Source organism: Hylobates moloch, unplaced genomic scaffold (assembly GCF_009828535.3).
Source record: "Hylobates moloch isolate HMO894 unplaced genomic scaffold, HMol_V3 SCAFFOLD_13, whole genome shotgun sequence".
In the NCBI taxonomy this organism is placed as follows: domain Eukaryota; kingdom Metazoa; phylum Chordata; class Mammalia; order Primates; family Hylobatidae; genus Hylobates; species Hylobates moloch.
Genome location: NW_026652288.1, coordinates 65,436,058 through 65,443,339, shown reverse-complemented (window position 1 = coordinate 65,443,339; position 7,282 = coordinate 65,436,058). Strand labels below are relative to the sequence as shown.

General features: G+C 41.8%; 1 long non-coding RNA gene and 1 pseudogene across 2 annotated transcripts; both read right to left on the bottom strand.

The window, feature by feature from the left end:
• Window positions 1-3,685: 3,685 nt before the first annotated feature.
• LOC116481379 (U2 spliceosomal RNA) lies at window positions 3,686-3,821 on the bottom strand (annotated as a pseudogene).
• Window positions 3,822-5,383: 1,562 nt separating this feature from the next.
• Window positions 5,384-7,066, bottom strand: LOC116481126 (uncharacterized). 2 transcript variants are annotated; one of them, XR_004251426.1, is made up of 3 exons: window positions 6,983-7,066; window positions 6,588-6,651; window positions 5,384-5,710 (listed from the first exon to the last, which is right to left on the bottom strand). It is a non-coding gene; the product is annotated as an uncharacterized LOC116481126 (long non-coding RNA). The 2 variants fall into 2 exon arrangements; XR_009209321.1 differs by lacking the exon at window positions 6,983-7,066 and adding an exon at window positions 6,756-6,885.
• Window positions 7,067-7,282: the final 216 nt, after the last annotated feature.

Below are 7,282 nucleotides of genomic sequence, written 5' to 3'. Positions count from 1 at the left end.
AAAAATGTTACCTTTGGGACAAGCCATGAAGGCCAAAATGCCTGCCAATGACAATTTTTTTCTTCTCAGAAAAGTTGTCAGAGGTTGCTAGTGGATCACCACTTTCTTGGAGAACTTTTCCCCATGACATGTGGTTGAGATGGGATCCCAAAATTGCTGGCTACACATGTATGCTTAGCCTCCTGGCCTCAGTGATTAGAGCAGAGATAGGTGAATAACCCAAACAAAACCAGTAACGATTCTCTCAAGGAGTTTTCTGCCTTGAGCTATCAGGAAAGATAATTTCAGGTCTTTGGGTTGGGGCTCAGGGTAGTCAAGGTATGGGGAAACCCTCCTACCGCAATAGAGACAGTAGAGACCAAAATTGAACAGCACACACACACATGGTGGTAAGCAGAAGCCATGAGGCAGTAGAAGCTATGAGGTGTCCAGGGAGTTGGTAGTTGAGATGTTGGCACAAAAGCAGAGGCAGAGAAATGCTGGCTGCCAGACTTCTCTTGAGTGCCTGGGGTTACTGTGATGCCTTAAGGGACATTTCAGTGCTCTATGAAGCTTGGCTTGGCCACAGTTAAAATGGCTTCTTCTGCTTCCTTACTTCCCTGCACATCCTAAAATAAACTTCCTACATCTGTCTCAGCCCCAATCATCATAATTGGTGTCTATAATGAAACATGTACAAACCTTGGAACTTGTTAACTGGACTTGAGACCTAAAATGAACCCTTCTCCATGCTTAGTCAACCATTGTTCTTTCTAACAGTGGAGCTCATTTATGCTCAGTCCCTGCAACTCAGGGTTAAGTGAAACAGCTTAAAGCCAGAAACATCAAATGGTAATCCAATGAAGAGGACCTAGCAATAATTACCTGTCACACTGGAATGCTGACCTGGTGATTCGGGAATTGTATTTTCTCCATCTTTACTCTCTCCATTATATTTCAGGCTTCCAGAAAGCTTCCCCTGGATTGAAGTGGGCCTCCCTGCTTGCAATATTGCTCCTCTTAATTCTATTCTCCAAAGAGCAGTCAAAGCAATCATGATCAAATTAATAGTAAAGTGACTACCTATTGCTCTAAGGATGTGGCTCCAAATTCTTAGTTCACATGTGAGGTTGTTCATGATTTGGCTCTTGTTTACCTTCCCAGCCATATTCTTTCTACCTCTCCCCACTTCTATACCATCACTTACGTTCTCTGCTCTAGACTTGAACTCACTCTTTTGCCTACTTACATTTTGCACAAGTTTTCTTCTGCCTCAAATGCCTTCTTTCACTCCTTCCCCTTGCTTTCTCCTATTCTTCTTTAAGGTCTTAGTTTAAATGTCCCTTCCTCCAGAAAATTTCCCCTGACTTCCAAAGACCAGGGTTCACAAACACGCACTTTGTAGAGTTCTCTTTTTTAATATAAAATTGCCCTTTAACTTGTCTGTCTTTAACTTGGCTGTAAGTTTCTTTAGGATGACTGGCACATAGTTGATGCACAAATGAATGTACAAGATTAGAGGAAACAACAGAATGTTCCTACTCTTGCAGCCAGAGTCCAGGGCTGTGGTGTGGGTGAACAGAGATCTGAGAATTGGACTAGTAGCTGGGGCAAGATATGAGGCCAGGAATCCCACCCACCGATCTAACAAGACCGCTAGGAACCATGAATTACTTAGGAATTACCATCTTGATTAGTTTAGTTTAAGGCAAGTCCCCAAACCCATCCATCTCCTTTTCTTGCATATTTTAACTGAAGGCAAATAACAGCTTTTCCCAAATGGTCAATACTTACATGTAAGACAACTTGCCTATTTCATAATTTCTCAAAACAAAAACAAAATCAGTCCAACTAGGATGCCTGGTGAGCTGTAGTTAGACGCTTGGCTTGGGAATCCATTGATTGAAATTGTTTGGACTGGCAGTAGAACAAAGTACAAATGGTTAAGCAGTTTCCTCAAATTCTGCTAAAACAAGAGGAAAGATAAGAAAACCAGAAATGTCACCTCCATCCTGGCCAATGTAGAAGAGCTAATAGGTGAATGACAGCATATTTTTAATCCATTATGGAATGTTGGTTTGCTTTCTTGTTTAATGGCTTCCTTTCTTTAGGAGATATAAGCAAGCAGAATTCTGGAAGGCAACATCTTCACAGCCCTGAAGTGACAATGGGATCCTGGGAAAGTCAATTCCTGGAGCCCCAGTCTCTTCATCTGCAAAACAGAAATAATGATTACAATGGAGGCTCTCCTGCCTGCTGGGTGGCATCACAGGAGACAGTGTTTCAGAAAGTCCTCTGTATGTTCAGGGTAGCATTAACACCACCTCCCACTGCCTCCCACCAATAAGAGCCTACAAAAGAAACACAGCCAGGGAAACTGAATCAGTAAGCACTGGATTTGAGAGTTTGAGTATTTCCAAGCAGAAGTCATGAGGTCAAACTTTGTAATACTAATAGGAAGAAGCACAGGAATCCCATTTCTCTGATCAATTTATTAATTTTTTAGTAAATTCTCTCTCATCAATTGTGCTATAATGTTTTTGCATCCCAGACAGTTTTATACAATATCATGTGTTTCATGCTCCTTGTTCATCAATATAATGCAGTTAGTTGGCAAAATAGTTACAGGAACTGAGGTTACCCTTTCTATTCAGCACAGAGTGGAGATATGGAAGGAACGTTCAGGAATATATTTCTACCTGGGTTTCAAGTAAAGGTGGCCACTGGCACCAGTTAGGGCTGGACTCTGGGTAATTATGGGGCATGCACACAGCTCCATCCCTTTACCATAGCAGACATCAGTGATCTACCACAGCAACTTTCCCCTTCTTAGACCTGGAGATGGCCTCAGAGCCCTTCCCAACACAGTGGTAACTGGATCAGATCACAGTGAAACGCATTCGTCATGCCATGTCTAGGCACTGATCAGAAGCCATGACTCTTCATTATCAAGCTGTTAAGCAGCTATTAGGTGATGCCCTGATGCCCTACTGAGAAAATTAAACCAGTAACTTACAGGTTTATGACTTATGCTTTCATTTTTTGAACTCTTATTGGTTGCACTTAATTCAAACAAAGAAAACAGGGTAGCAGAGTTAACCCAAATGCTTGGGTTGTAATTCCAAAGTTCTTTTCTCTTCTTCCAGCCACACAGGATATTTGATCCTTCTAATGCCTTTAACTGTTGGCTTCAAACAACTGTGAAGAAGAGAAGGAAACCTGACACTTTAGCTGGATGATGTTTATACAGATGCAGCTTCTTCCTTCACATATTTGGTTAGGAGGAGCTCAGTGAGCTGGAGGCTGAATCTCAGGAATGTTTAAATAAAGTGACATTGACACAGACCCTGAGCAATATTTGCAAACCCCATTCTAACCTCACTTAGAGCTGAAGTTCTTAATCTTTATTGGACATGGATTCCTTTGGCAGACTGGTGAGGTTTATGCATCCCGCTCAGAATACTATCTTTATATAAAACAGTAAAAGAAAATAAATTAGGTTATAAAAAGAAAATGCATTGGGCTAAAAATGCATCTGGGCATACTGAAATACAGTTATTAAAATATTTTTTTTAATCTATGATAAAGATTTTTATATGTTCTTATTTATTAAACATTATACAAAAAGATCTAATGGCAAGTTAAGTAACTTCCATAATTTTGCAATAGCGATCAGGGCAAATATTTTGAGACATCTGGGGTAACTATAATGTTATGTGAAATTATCTTGATTTCTATTGGTGACTAAGCCACAGGTACCAGACTACTGTAGTTTGTTACCATATTTAAACTGGTAAGAACAGATACTACACTTGATCTTAGCTAAAAGGCCAAGAAGCAATGTTACCATATTTAAAATAGAAAACTTGCAAATTTCAGAGAGAGGTTAGTGGAAATAGTGATTCCTCCCCCAATCCAACTAGTCTGTGAACCCTTTGGATTATGCCCAGGGACCCCAGTAATAAACCTTGGACAAATTTGAATGTGGAGACCTCTGAGCTGTCAGGTGTAACATTCCCACCACTAATTCTCCACTTAGAGAATTCCTGAGGTGGCCGGGCACAGTGTAATCCCAACACTTTGGGTGGCTGAGGTGGGTGGATTGCTTGAGCTCAGGAGTTCAAGACTGGCCTCGGCAACATGGCGAAACCCCATCTCCACTAAAAACAACAACAACAACAAAAATACAAAAATTAGCTGGGCATGGTCGCCCCTGAAATCCCAGCTACTTGGGAGGCTGAGGCAGGAGAATCCCTTGAACCCGGGAGGCGGAGGTTGCAGTGAGCTGAGATCGTGCCACTGCACTGCACTCCAGCCTGGAAGACAGAGCGAGACTATCTCAAAAAAAAAAAAAAGAAAAGAAAAGAAAGAAAGAAAGAATTCCTGAGGCAGAAGAAAAGGGTCTTATATGGATTGCTTTGTTTTGGTGTGAGACTGCGTTGTCCTTCTCTTCAAAAAGAGGATCTTCTTTACTATTAGAGCTTTTTCCTCAAGGGTCACATGGGGTTTAAACACATTCTCTGGTCTAGAAACTGCGCGCGCCTGTGGATGTGAGGAAATGGGAGCCTACCCAGGTTAAGCGACCTGACCCACATAAATAAACAGTGGAAAAGGCCATCCACATTTTCTATCCCTGGCAAGTTGAAAAGTTAAGGTGGCCCCAAACTCTTGCTAGGTCTGACATGAACCAGAGGTTGAATCTGGGACATACAATCTGGGACTCTGTGGTCTAGTGGGGTTGAACGCAACTCCCACCGGGACCAGATAAGCTTAGAAATTTTCTGCAGGCTTCGTTCGGTAGGGGAGACGCTAAAGAGCGAAATGACCCCTAAGCCTATCTGGTGTTGGTGAGAGCTGCTCTAACAGTGTATCATCTAAACATTTGTTGGTGCTAGATGTTCTGCTTTGTTGTTGGCTTAGTACTAGATAACAAAATCACGGAGGTGTGAGAAGCATGTGTGCTTGGAGGTGGAAGCTGGGTAAGAACATTTTAGGCTGGGCGCGGTGGCTCACAGCTGTAATCCCAGCACTTTGGGAGGCCGAGGCGGGCGGATCACCTGAGGTCAGGAGTTTGAGACCAGCCTGGCCAATATGGTGAAACCTCATCTCTACTAAAAATACAAAAATTAGCTGGGCATGGAGGTGGACGCCTGTAATCCCAGCTACTTGGGAGGCTGAGGCAGGAGAATCACTTGAACCTGGGTGGAGGTTGCAGTGAGCCAAGATCGAGTCATTGCACTCCAGCCTGGGTGACAAGAGCAAAACTCCGTCTCAAAAAAAAAAAAAGAAGAGACATTTTAGAAAATATTGCCATTGGGATAATGTGCCTCTGACATATTACAATTTAAATTCACATTGTAATTTGGCTTACATTCTCTATGAGAGCATTAAAGTTGATTCATTATTTGAATTGCAATTTCACTTGTTTATTTACTCAGAGATGATCACAAAAGGGTTCCCTAGAATTACTTAATGCTAGAAAAATAGCTCCCGAGAGTCAATCAAATTAACCATCCCTTCCTAACAATATAGAATCCAGCATACTTTGGTTCTCTCATTTGACATTTTGCATGATGACAGTTGCAGAATTTGACTTCTGGGCATTTTGGTTTCTCCCCAATTTAGGAGAATGCCCAGAATGCAGAAACATGAGAAGAATGAACAAAACAAAGATGACTTTATAGGTCTCCTTTGAAGAGCTTTGCTTTTCTTCCAATTGCTTTCTCCTAGACTAAAAAAAAAAAAAAAAATTACCTCAGTAATACATTCTCGAGTAAAATATAAAAAATATAGAAGTGAATTGAGCAGAAAGTGAAAGTCTTTCTTTGCCATCCTCCAATCCCACTTCCCTCCCCAGAAGTTAAGAATCTTTCCAGACCTTTTTTCTATGTGTTTATATATGTGCATGTATATAGATGCACAAAAATACATGACCGCAAATAAGATGCATATATTTGTTTACATAAATGGGAACATGTATACTATATATATTTTCCTATGACTTGCTTTTTTATTTACTAATATTTCTTGAATATCTCTCTGTACATATAAAGCTATCTTTTTTTAAACTACATATTATTCCGTAATATATATGAATGTACTGGGTTTGTTTAAGCAATGTCTATGGATAGACATTCAGGTTGTATGCAGGTTGGGTTTTCTGATTTGTTTGTTTTGTTGCTATTAGAAACAGTACTCCAAATTTATTCTACCTCTTTTAAGCTGATAAAAACCATCTCTAGATGTGGATTTTCTCTGTCTATTTCTGCAGCAATAAGAGTGCAGATGGGTGGGAAAGGGAGAGAATGCAATTCCTTTTCTTCCTTCTGACCACCTTCTTCCCACCTTCCACCTCCCACTGCCTTCCTGTCCACAATATACAAAAAGAGAGCTCCCTCTACTGGGAATGCCGTTCTCTTCCTCCCGCTTACCTGGGTAAGTCCTTTCTTCCTGCAAATTGCACCTCACTCTATCTCCCCGGGGTCTCCAGCTCACCACCTGGGAGGTCAAGGGCCTTCCTTCATGCTCTTTTGGCCCTCTCTGTATCTGACATCATATTAAAGTTACCTATCCAGACACCTGCCCCTGAAGGGAGAGAAGGAACTCACCGTGTATCCTCAGCACCTAGCACTGGATCAGCTGCGGCAGGAGTCCAGGGGCGTACCTGGTGACCTGAAATGAAGGACCTCCAAGTGAATAGATCTTTACATAGTGTGCACTTGGTTTAATTACCTTTAAATCCATGTTGAAGCCAACAGCATTAAATGATGAATCACCTGGATAACATTGGAGCCTCGGACAAGGTGTGCAGACTAAGAACAGGATTTCAGAAACGTGAAAATAACACACATCACGCCAGCATTTGCAGGTCCTTTTTATGGCCTTCCCCACACTCATCACATTGGTAGGGATCACTCTGATATTGGCAGCAGGCTTCTGCCAACTGAAAAAGAGCAATACCTGTTTTGCAGGTTCTATTTTTAATTTTTATTAACATTTTTACCTGTGCCCTGCTTGATCTCTCTCAGGCAGGCTGCTCTGATACAACCGGTTTAGTTATGTCCTTTCCCTGGTGCATTTATGCCCAGAGGGAAGGCCAAGTGCACAGAAGAGGGTGGAGACAGGTCCATCTGGAGTAGCCAGTGGGTCAGACCACAGGGCTAATCCTGAAACTAGATCATCAGGTATCTTGGAGATCAGCTAGTCAGTACTGGAGAAAAGGGTGGCTTGGAAGAGATGGATCTCATTTTATGGAAAGCACAACAAACACTGGTTCCTCCCTGCCACCGGCTTGCTGCTCCCT